The 12,452-nt window shown below is 33.0% G+C and overlaps 1 protein-coding gene across 3 annotated transcripts in view; it reads right to left on the bottom strand.

Moving 5' to 3' along the window:
- Positions 1-10,739, bottom strand: part of LOC108903263 (liprin-beta-1) — a 60,697-nt gene extending 49,958 nt beyond the window's left edge. For 2 of the 3 annotated variants that reach the window (XM_018705371.2, XM_018705372.2), the window contains exon 1: positions 10,439-10,738. The gene's annotated coding sequence lies outside the window, so the exon portion shown is untranslated. Of the gene's footprint in view, positions 1-10,438 lie in introns of all 3 variants that reach the window. The other variant, XM_023457326.1, reaches the window with a different exon arrangement.
- Between the last annotated feature and the right edge of the window lie 1,713 nt (positions 10,740-12,452).

The raw sequence follows: 12,452 nt of genomic DNA, 5'->3' as shown, positions 1-12,452 counted from the left end.
TAGGTTCATTCACATAACATACTATCCCTTATCCTTTTTACCTCTGCATCTAGAAAAAATCCTTGCGATTTCAAAGCAATCTATATAAAGAAACAATTCACATTTCGAAATTATTAACCAAACTTTCATTTACTTATTGATAGTATTTCATTGCACATTTGTTTTTTTAGGTCGTACAAATCTTTAGATCTTTATCCTCTTTTAGATTCCCTACAGAAAAAAACTTCAACGAGATCAAACTAGTCGTGCGGATCATAAAATTATCTCTACGTAAGAAAAATATATTTAAAAAAATGTCCTATGTCTACAGCACAACAACGTTGTTATAAAACATCTAATATAGTACCGTATTTTTTTTTTTTTTTTCATAATAAAGTACCTATAAAGATCTGTTTAGTACATTTAATTGCGGGCCAGCATAAATATCTACTGGTTCTATGGCATACTTGACTTTATCCATTGTGGAGAGTAATTAAATAAACCAAAATATTGTGCAAAATGTTAAACAGATAGTGCTAGCAAGTATATATCACAGTATTCAGAAAATATACAGAATTGAAAAAAGAAATGTGTCATTTTTGTTTTTTTTTATATCGGAATAAGATTTCCTACAACTTTGGTCTTTACCATTTTTTTGTTAGATAGAAAGGTAAGAAAGATAAGGAGGGTACAATATTATGTGAACGTCTCTGTATAGTGCGTCTAATTTATTATTATTGAAGATAGAATGTTGTACTATAGTTTTTGTGACTTTTTTTAGACAAATCTTCTGGTCAAAATAGATTTTCGATGCTTTTTAAATTCTGAATAATAGTAATAGGTAATAAATAACATATATTCAAAAGTAAAGAAAAAGAAGTAGTAAAATTTTCATTTAAAACAAAATAGTGTAGAAATAAACACCCACCGAAGTCGTTAGAATAGTTCGTGGTAACATGTTTATACATTTCCTAGACATAAAGTTGAAAATATACAACAGTATTTTGATACATAGAACAACAGAGTACGATTATAATAAGATATTAAAGAAACATCAATACACGTTAAGACATTAAGATAAAATATGGTATAGGTACATATAAAAACAAACATTTAAAACTTAAAATTAAAAAAATACAATATAACACTGGAAAGAGTGGTAGATAACTCTAAGTTTTAATTTAAATACATAACTCAAGTTAAAAAAGAAAGTTGTATATTTTTAAATGAAAACCATAGTTGTTTATGAGCTAATTGAAAAAAGGCGTTCTACGTTTTCCAGAGATATACAGTTTGATACGCTTGCTTGAAAAGTAAAAATGTTAAGAATTTCTTTTTTAATTAAAATTTGGTGTTACTGTAACCAGCTATAAATGACAACATATTTCAAATATTTGGAAAGCGTAGAACATATACCTAAGTCCTCTTTTTAACTGGGCCATAAAAACATAACTTTAATTTGCAACTGGAAAACCCATTAGAGCTATACAAAAATAAAAATGTTAAGCTGTACCGCTACTGGAGTCATCGAAAATATCAAAATTTTTGTTATTTAGCTATAACTAACTCAAAAACCATCAAAAGTCTATTTTGACTAGAATATTTCCTTGATTACCTTTTTAAAAAACACGTACTATTATTAACTTTCATATTTTCTAAAACATCTGTCAAATGAAGTCAAATGTTATTCGATACTAGAAAATTCCTACGATGACTCTTGAGCACGACATTATTGAATTATTAATTAATACAATATTTGCACTGTAAATTTGTGTGAAACTCTTCCTTTAATTTCGACATTTTCAAATGTATCATATTGAAATTAGGTAGATAGAATTACAGCGGTTTAGCGAATTTTTACTGAAGTACATTTATTGTATTGGATAATAAATAAGGGTATGAAAATCGTAACCTCAATAAGTTATCATCCAATATATTTCTGATTCTTGGTATAACATTATACATTCTTTTTAAACTTATCAAATCAGGCTATTTAACCTACCAAGTTTCAATATGATGTCGGTTGCATTTAGAAGGATTGCCAAAATTCATTTTAAAAAGATTACACCCTGTATTGAAAGGAGAATAGTTTATAGGAAAAAAACGTTAATTTTTTTATATGCCACTACTCTTGAATTTATGGCAAGCACATTATTTTGAAACATCCAGTACAGACTTGACTGAAACTGAGATCTAATAAACAATTTCTTGGAACATGAACAGTTTTAGCATAAACAAAAATAAAATTCCTATAAAATTGATGGCCTAATGTAAACAGAGGCTATAAACTTATTACAATATAAACGATTGTGATGGAATTTTATGTTCGGTGTGGATGAGCAATCTTTGTTTGTGTCTGACACATGGGCAGCTTTACTGTCAGTTAGTACAGATCTGGACAGAGAATTACAAGACAAATTAAAAATTTGATTTCAAAAGTATTGGTTACTATCACTAAGGACTTACAAGGAAAAATGAAAAAATAAACCAATTCAATATGATCCTATTTTTCTATGTAAAGCTAATAGATTTTCCGTATTTTATAGAAAATGACACTATATTACATCTTCCTGCCTTTGTAAACATGTTATAAAATCCAATTATGTAGGAATATATTGACGGAATGCAACCACCAATATTTCTGCTATAGGTATGCAATGATTTATGACTATAATATTAATATTCTACATGCATCACCAGTCTCTCAAAACGTCCCGTTAGTTCAAGAATTGTTCGGTTATAAAACTACTCATAAATGGACTATCTTTCTTGACGCTCAGACAGATATTTAATTTTATAATACCAGCTAGACTAGACTGAGAAAACCTTTAATCTTTCACTTGCAACTAGTTGTTTTATAAACCATTTTACAGTTCGACGCTGCAACATATTTCTCGCCAATGATAATAAATACTTCGGCTGGTCATCAATTTTATTTCCCACGCAAATTTCCAGTTCTCTCCAAAGCTTATTTTGCTTTGGAAGTACAATACATACGCCTTCCAGGCATTTTTATTGCCTTTTTCATCATTTTATTTACAACCAGCTTGCAGTCGCACGACGAGTACATGCATTTACTTTTATTTTTAGTTTCTCGTTTGCCGTACTTATTTTTCGTCGACAAACCATTTCAGAAAGTAGTTGTGATGTTCATGTTATTGGACAACTTACCAACAGCCTGTTTGTCTGAAATAAGATTTCACGAAAGTTTGATAACTACAGAAACAAGCACTCGTCTTTTTTTTGATATGTATTTACATTTATTAAAAAAATTATAGATAGTTTTATGAAACGGACTAAATATTTTAGTGTAATTGAAAAAGACATAAGTTTTACGAGATTCGCAAAAATATACATATACATATATACATATATACAGGGTGGGCCACCAGTAACGCCTCGGTCGCTAGTGACCAAACGGCATATGCTACAGAAACCTGTTTATGTGGGTATGTGTAGGTTGATTACGGCTATATTTTAAAAATATTTTGAAATATACAGGGTGTCCNCGTAATCAACCTATACATACCCACCTAAACAGGTTTCTGTAACATTTGCCGTTTGGTCACTAGCGACCGAGGCGTTACTGGTGGCCCACCCTGTATATATATATAATTACAGTATTAAGATGACCATACAGAATGTTTCGAATTTAAAATAACAGCTAACACAGCAACACTAATGGATTTACTGAAAATTATTTTTGATTTGCTCTTCTAATGAGTCGAGTAATTCTATACAAAAAATGTATATTGGAAGTAAGGTATCCCTTGGGTTATTGTGAAGCAAAAAGCATTTTAATGAAAAAACCTGATTTATTTCAATACCTATATCTTCAATTGATAAAATTTGGGACAAAATGAAATTGGAGTTATGACACAATGACACCCTGTATAGAAACAACGGCTATGACAAAAGGAACTGCTACATCACTTGCTTCGGAATGTTGGTAGCTCTTTATATAGTGTTAATACAAGCAGAAGGATAATACAATACAATAGATTTAAAAAATTACAATGTTTCCACAGTAATACGATATAAGATTAGGAGACAATAGAACATAATATTCACACACCAGTGGAACTAAAGACTCACTCATATAGGTACAATGTAGAATGTTTAAACGATCAGCACCAGTAACTCTTGATACATTTATTCCGTAGAGCGTAACATTTCTATACAAAGTATCAGATTTATTATTAAATGTGCGTATAATGTTACTAAAACAAAATATGGAGAATCGTATACGGTCCTGAGATAATATGAACCGAAAGGTTAATTGAATTTGATCCAATTCTTTGTTGAAATTGTGTAATTTTTTTTATTTTATTGTTGTGAACGGATAAATAATAGGCAACCTCATAGTCATGAAGAATGTTTTAATTTTAATATTGAAAATGTTTAAGGAATTGGTACTGTAACATTAGATGTTAGGCAAATATGTAAAATCTAATAGCGTATAGGGAGGCATAAACATTCAAACGCAACAAAAGTTTAATCGTGATCGCTGGGCGCTGAAGTGGTCCGATCGGTATGATTTTGGTGACGTTGTGTTGGTTGAACCTTTCTGCATCGAATAGAAGCGCTCTCGGTATTCCACAATTAAGGGGTGGCAATGAGGAGGTAAATGGCGAATCTCTACATTTTGGCTATTTTTATAAGACTGCCGATGTTTAAGTGAACTAAGTTTTCAAAGGCACATAGGGTAGGGGTGAATTTGCGTGTAAGAATGGCAAATCAATATAGGTATGATTTTGAAAGGCAAAAAGGGAAAATTTTGTGACAATGACTTAGTAGAATTACTGATATATCGATAAGGGTGTGAGCAGTTGGGGCGGCTATAGCGTTGAGCGGTTGTCGAAGTTGTGTGATGAAAATATATACAGGGTGGTCTTTTATCGTTCTGTAGCTACAAGACGTTTCATAATCTCCGGCAAACTGGCATAACTGGCATATTGAAGGGAGCAGAAAAATTTCCAAAATGGTGAAAAAAATTTCTGAGCATCACTCAGCGCAATCAAAAGAAATAATGCAAGCCTGATTCCTCAGCTTCAATTTGTTTTTTCTTTTTGTTATTTTTCTGTGCGATTTCTGGTTTCTGTTGAATAGGTTTATTACTCCTTAAACATCAATTAATCACGATTAAGATGAAAAAACTTTTTGCATTATTTTTCTCACAATTTCGAATTAAATACTCGTCAAATATCGAAAAAAACAATATCGTCACTTGTCAAACATATCTGCATGTTTTAATTCTAGTAGGCCCCATAGCGACAAAATAATCTTCCAGGAAAGGCCATCGACCAGAATTCTGTCTCTGGCAGCCACAGAACGTACTGCTCTCTCTAAAATCCACTAAATACAACCAACATGTTCCGTTTCCAAGCCGTTGGAAATTTCCACGGGACATGTAACAACTGCGAGTCGATAATAGATTTACTGCTGCTGCTCTGAATCGATGCTCCACCGAATAGAATGAGAACAAATAGATACCGAACACATAAAACGAGTGTATATTAGATGTTTGCAGCTTTTATGACCATCGAAGAGTGCCACTTAATAAACGGAGTGATCTCATCTCGGACGGCATGCAACAAGTTATTTTTTAACACTAGAAAATAATTACGCAACAGTTGTACAGCGATTCGAAAGTGTGTTATTTTATTTATTCAACGAAACCGAAAGTTGCGGCCGGCGACGAAGAAAAGCAGGCAATCGGGTTCGTAAAGGTCTGTCAATACGTGTTGACATATTTTTTCTGCACTTTAAATGCAAATATACTTAAATATATGAATTAAACGGGTACGTAATTTATTGAGATTGAGATAATTTTCACAACCAAGTTCTTACGTGCATGTGTTGTCACTTTGAGACTTATACAGGGTGTGGCATAATGTAATGCCAAAAAGAAAGGGTGTATTCCTTGACCAGATTTAATAATATTGATGCTAAGAAAAAGATAGCTGAACTATTTTGAATTCAGTTACTAACGATAAATTTAAATTAGGACGATGACGAACATAATGTGGGCTGACATAAACAAGTTATTTGCATTTTTGTTGTCTACAAAGCAGTTGATACTTTGTTTCTGATATACAGGGGTCGGCATAAGTCAGGTAACCAATTTGCATTAAGAGCATTAATTTTCATTCTGAAAACGCGTCTACTCGACGAGCACGTGTTATCATATTCATGACACAGACACAACTGTCTGAAGCACGAACATGCTTCGTTTTAATATTTTTCGACAGCGTTGCCAGACTTATGAGCGTTGCCGGACTTATGCCGATTTTTTGAGAGCGTTGCCTGACTTATGTCGACCCCTGTATAAGACCGACATTTTCAGTAAGCTTTTCATTTCAATTATAAAACTGTCACCTTCTGAAAATGTAAATACTAACATCTCCTAAGTCGAGCAGTTTACAATAACGTATTAATCATTGTTATTTATGGCTTTAAAAATATTTAAAATTTTTAGCTTTGAATTTGGATTTTGTGCAGAGGTTAAACATTAATTAGTAACGTAATTGTAAGTATTTTGATGGTCCTACTGGTTTATCAATAAAAAAGTAGATTGCTGTAATTATCTATTTATGGAATATTTATTATTTATTTTAAATTAATTTGAGCCACAGAAATCCCCAATTGAGTAAGAAAAAGTAAAACAATAAATTGTATATTATACAGTGAGCGGCAAAAGTATGGAATATATTTATTTAAAAATCAGATGTTCGTTATTTGAAAAATCGCTCGGACCCGTCGAATTATATTTTTAGTTGCGCATTTTCTGAAGCAATTTTCATTTATACAGGCTGACCCAAAAAAAATTATAAAATCAAGGCCAACTTTTTTAAATGGAAACCCCACTTTTTTGTATTTTTATTCAATTCTCCATGGAATTCTGATCATTTTTTATGTGCCGAAAATATACTGTCGAGAAAACCAATTTATCCTTAGTAATACACACTACTTAAGGAGCTAATTCCAACATAAGAAAAAAAAAACGTCAAATAAACATACGTCCTACAATTCCCCTTCTCTTTGACATTGAAATTTGTTGAAAATTTAACAGTATGACCACTTTCAAATGGAAATGTGCCCGTAAAAATGTATTTATTTGCAGTTAATTGTTTCTTTTTAAAAATAGAGCTTAAAAATTAAGTTTATATCACATAAATTTAAATTTATTTTCGGTTATCAAGGCTTACTTTTTATATGGTTAGCTATTCTTTTTATCATTGGTGTCAACATTTTGTTTATTTAATTTATTTATAATTCGATTAGTTGCTAACCCCGTTTAGGAAGACCGGAAACGATAAAACCTTTATTATAAATTTTACAATGAGCAACATTTTTTCTTGAAATTTTACGAACCATATTGGGAGGGTGCACTATCCAGTGGTAGTCACAATCTGAATAAAAAATTCATTAACCAATTTTTGTCAAATTTGACAACAAAACAATAATAAAAGTTAATCTTATATCGGAAAATAAATTCAAATGTTATGTAATAGAATTTTTTGAACTCAATCTTTCAAAAAAATCCTCAAACCAGAAGAATATTTTCATTAGAAATAGGTCATATTGTAAAGTGTCATACATATACAGGGTTAATTCATTCAAAAATTAAAAAATGAATTGGTTATAGGTTAAATACAATTACGGGAATTTTTCAAATTGGGAATACTTAACAATTTTATCACAAACTCGGCAGAAAAACGAAATTAAAATAAAATTCAAAATACTGCAAATACAGTACATTTTGCGTATACAGGGTGATCCAGATGTTAACAGACAAATTTAGTAAAAGTACTAAACAACAAATATTAACATCACTTTGCTCTATGAACATAGGCGTAAAAAGCCACCATTTATGAGATACAGGGCGTTGATATTATTAAAAATAAAATAATTTTTTTAAATATCTGGAGAACCACTTCATCAAATTTATTCAAATTTGCTACACATTTTTTCTCAAATATTTCTCCTGGTTCTGTATGCACATAGTCCAAATTCAAGAACCAGTGGCGGAGAAACAGGAATGTAGTTTCCTTATTTAAAGTAAAACTTCTACACTACTGATTTAATTGGTAATATAAAAACATTTTATAACGGTCTGGAACATTCCGGACGAAAAAACATTATTTTATTTTTGTCGAAAAGTGAATAGTTTACGTGTTATGATACATATTATTCAAGTAAACAAAGCGTTGAAATCGGGAAAAATAAAACAAATTTGGATGGTCTAGATTTTAATAGACAAACTTCGGGAAAGTACTAAACAACAAAAATTAACATCACTTTGCTCTATGAACATAGGCGCAGAAAGCCACCGTTTATGAGATACGGGGAGGTGAAATTAACAAATATGAACCAATTTTTATATCTGGAAAACCACTTAACCAATTAATTCAGTGGCGTAGAAGTTTTACTTTGAATAAGGAAACGACATCCTTGTTTCCCCGCCACTGGTTTTTGAATTTGGAATGTGTGTATACAGAACTAGGAGAAATATTTAAAAAAAATGTGTGTTCATAGAGCAAAGTGATGTTAATATTTGTTGTTTAGTACTTTCTCGAAGTTTGTCTTTTAAAATCTCGACCACACTGAAAGAAATGGGCTTATTAAACTGTTTATCTAGAAAAATGTATATAGCGCATATTAAAACTTTTATAATCAATATACATTATTAGGTGTTTTTAGACTTTATATTCCAGTTGTATAGTAGGGAAGATTTGTTGTATAAAGACCAGTATTATTAACAGAATTATTCGTCCTTATACTGAATATGTTTCCGTTTTTAACGTGTAAACCGCATCTTATAATGGTTAAGTGATCGTCACCTCTCGGTGCATAATCGGTTATGATCGTTGTTAAGTTATATTCATAGTCTTGTAATAATAATCATTATTACAAGACGAGAGCGAAGTGCGCCGACTTAATAAGAAACCTGGCTATTCCAGACGCTATGCATGAAGCAGAACGGTACTCAACTATCTTATACAGTCCACTTTTATTGTCCATACATGTTCAATCATTGTCAAAATAAACACACAAAACCACAACGTCTTTATTATTTTTACTCAAGAAGAGAAAATACAACAATCGTAAAATTTCCGACAGTCCGCTGTGCATCGACTTACACCACGTCTAGTTTGATGAAAATGGACAGTATATGCACATGTTTTGTGGGATACATGATCATATCGCGTTGTGTGAAATGGAAAATTATTATGTAAGTATCTAACTGTTTTATGGCTTGTAATTGTTTTGTTTTTTCAAATGTAAATCTTGTCTAAATCTTAAAAATTATTATTTTGTAGGTCCTATTAGAAATCGCTGATGTTAAGTTTTCCATAAGATGGAGGAACAGAAGGTTAACTAACGGTGACAAAGAAGAGCATGGGTATAAAGTCAATCAACCAGAGGAAATAAAATTATATGGAAAGAAGCTCAACCTTTCTGGGGATGCTTCATTCTTAAGGCGGAAGAGTTATAGTGCAAATTCTCATGTAATACAAGAAAATACGGGTGCATCGTTGCTAAGAAAATAAACTGGACAGTTTTGGGAGCGATTTGTCATCATTTTTAATGCTTACAAGTATGTTTTATGTATGTTTACATTAGAACCTTAGCTTGTAATTACAGTTATCCAATAAAATTTCTGAAAACTTAATGACATATGTTTTTAACTCATACAGAGTATACAACAGTTTAATACATTTATTATTATAAAACTTATAACCAGTTGATGTTCTAATAACGATATGGAACACTTTAATAACAGTTATTGCTATTATTCGTAAAGGGTATAAAAAACGTTGTATACTAGTTATACAATAATTTAATATAGAATAAGGTTTATAGTCACTATACAAATGTGCTAGCAATACGCGTTTTATATCCAATATTCACCTGTTTAACTGTCACATATAGTATACAATGGTCTTATAATGGTATATAGAATTCTAATAAAGAATAAAACGCATTTCTCTCAGTGCACCCTCTATAATGTAATAAACATTTTATCGGCGAAACTTCAAGATTTTCCAATAGCAGAATAGAAGAACATCGAACATTATTCAAGGGAATAAAATATTTTAGGAAAACAATTCAGTAAAAAGAAAAGTAAAAGTTATTTTTAGAAACGGTAGTGGATGTGGTTTAAAACAAAAAAAAACTGTCATATCAGAGAGTTTTTGCAACGTTAATGACTTCTCATACGTTAAAGTGCTGGTAGGTATGCAATTTGAACAAATATCTACTTTCTCAGTGCGAAACATTTTTAGCTAAGCAAAACTAAGTTTATCCCTTGACTGCTCATTTTGATGCTATAAAAAATCACTGAATATTGTTCACAGCTTTGATAACGGTGGTAAAATTCTATGAAACATAAAAAATATTAATTTTATAAAAGCAGTTAGCTTAGTGGTTTTTGCGAAAGAATTTGCGCTCCTACCAGAATAGTTACCCAAAACATTCAATAACGTGAAATTCGCACACCCGGTATGCGAACACTAACGCCCAACTTAACAGCGTCCCCCTTGAAATGCACTCGAAATTATCCGCACTGCACTCACCACAAACAGATAATCCTCACTCCGGCGGCTCGCGACGATGTCTTCCCCGAAAATAATAGGATTAATTAGTGCAAATGGTAGACTTCCACGCACAATGCCTCGATCCGTTCGCAGACAAAGGCTCAGCCCTCGAATGTACTCGCCCAGATAAGCCGCATCGCGACACACTGCACCTCCGCCGACGATATGGCGGCCGTATGCACTTGGGGCGCGGAGTTTATGCATATGTTGATGTCTGGATGTGCGGCCGAGTGACAGTTCGGTGGGATTTTGCCTTAGCGCGCGGCCACTACTTAAAATAACTCGGTAATTCTCATTGCAGCGACGTCGCGGCCAGACCCCGCGTTTGTTTACTTAACGCTATGCGTGGACTCGAAGAGGAACTTAATAAGCCCCAATTGGCGTTCGGCTGGCCGGTGGTTAACGACTCTTGGGCGCGTGGTCGCGGGGTGACTCATCAAGGAACCATTTCCTTCCGGTTCAAGGCGAGCCGATAAGCCAGAGGAATTTGTTGACAAAATAATCGATACTTATTGGATAAACGCAAAATAAAATAAGTCGAACACTCTGTATACTTAGCACGTGTTAATGGTGTTTATAGTCCTAAGTTAAAGCTTGCTCCAGCGAAGCCGACGCCGTGGCTAAATACGCTGATCAGCAGAAATGCTTATACAGGGTGTCTCATAATTAGCTGCCAACCCTGAACAGCCCGATTCTATGATCAATACTAAATAAAAAAGTTCATATGAACATGGGTCCGGAAATGCTTCCTAAGGGCACCGGGACCCATTTAAGAGGGAGGAATGGAAATCATTTTTTTGCAATATCTCTCAATCGCGTTGTGATAAATGAATGAAATTTGGTATACACAGCTAAATTTTGATGAGCAATTTGATGGACTAATCCATTTATTTCCACAAGGTCCATTGGGGTGGGTACGGGGGGGCCCTTGGTACTTTGCGTGTGTAACTTTTTCATCTTTGACTTTTTAACAAATTGGACAGCAAATTCCGTTTTCCCGAACTGTTTTACGTTAAAAAGGTACTCTTGTTTCAAATCGTTATCTTTAACGGTTTCTGAGAAAATCGCTCTTGAATTAATCCCACTTTGGTCAATTTCATAGTAATTTAAACAAAAAAAAATAATAATAATTTAATACGTAATCAGTAATACACATTATTGATGTAGAACAATTATGATATGATGATTTGTTTATGGCTTTTGCGATGGTAATGCTGCGCGGCAGAACGCGAGTACGGCAGAAGGTTTCCAAACAGAAGGCTGACATCAAGGAGGACATTCCTCACTGTATTCCGCAATTTAGCTGCAACCGTCACTTTTCGAAGGGATCATAAGATGGAAACTTAATTTTGATAACAGACAACAAGCTATTTTAAAAACTGTTCAAAAAACCCTCCACCTTCTCTGATACAAAGTCTTGCCCTACGTGTAACACTTCTCGAAGCTATTAAGATGCTAAAACGGTTTTGACGAATTTCATTGGCTGCATCATTGATACGCTGCAGCAATTCCTCACGGGTATCGACTTCGGTGGCGTAAACTTTTTGATTTAGATATCCCCAGAAAAAGAAGTCCAGCGGGGTTAGGTCGGGAGAACGCGGCGGCCAAGCTACCGGTCCGTGCCTCCCTATCCACCGTCCAGCGAAATTTTCGTTTAGGAAATTTAGAACATTGCGACCACTATGTGCCGGGGCTCCATCGTGTTGAAAAAACATGTTACGTCGTAAATTTAGAGGCAGATCATCGAGAATTTGGGGAAGATTTTCTTGAAGTAAGTTTAAATAAAGATTTGAATTGAGACGTTGTGGAATTTCAATAGGTCCAATCAGAGTGTCGTGAATTATTCCCGCCCATAAATTTATGGAAAACCGT

Source organism: Anoplophora glabripennis, unplaced genomic scaffold (genome assembly GCF_000390285.2).
Source record: "Anoplophora glabripennis isolate ALB-LARVAE unplaced genomic scaffold, Agla_2.0 scaffold40, whole genome shotgun sequence".
Taxonomy (NCBI): domain Eukaryota; kingdom Metazoa; phylum Arthropoda; class Insecta; order Coleoptera; family Cerambycidae; genus Anoplophora; species Anoplophora glabripennis.
Note: the sequence above shows the minus strand (reverse complement) of the source record. Positions and strands in the feature narration are given on the sequence as shown.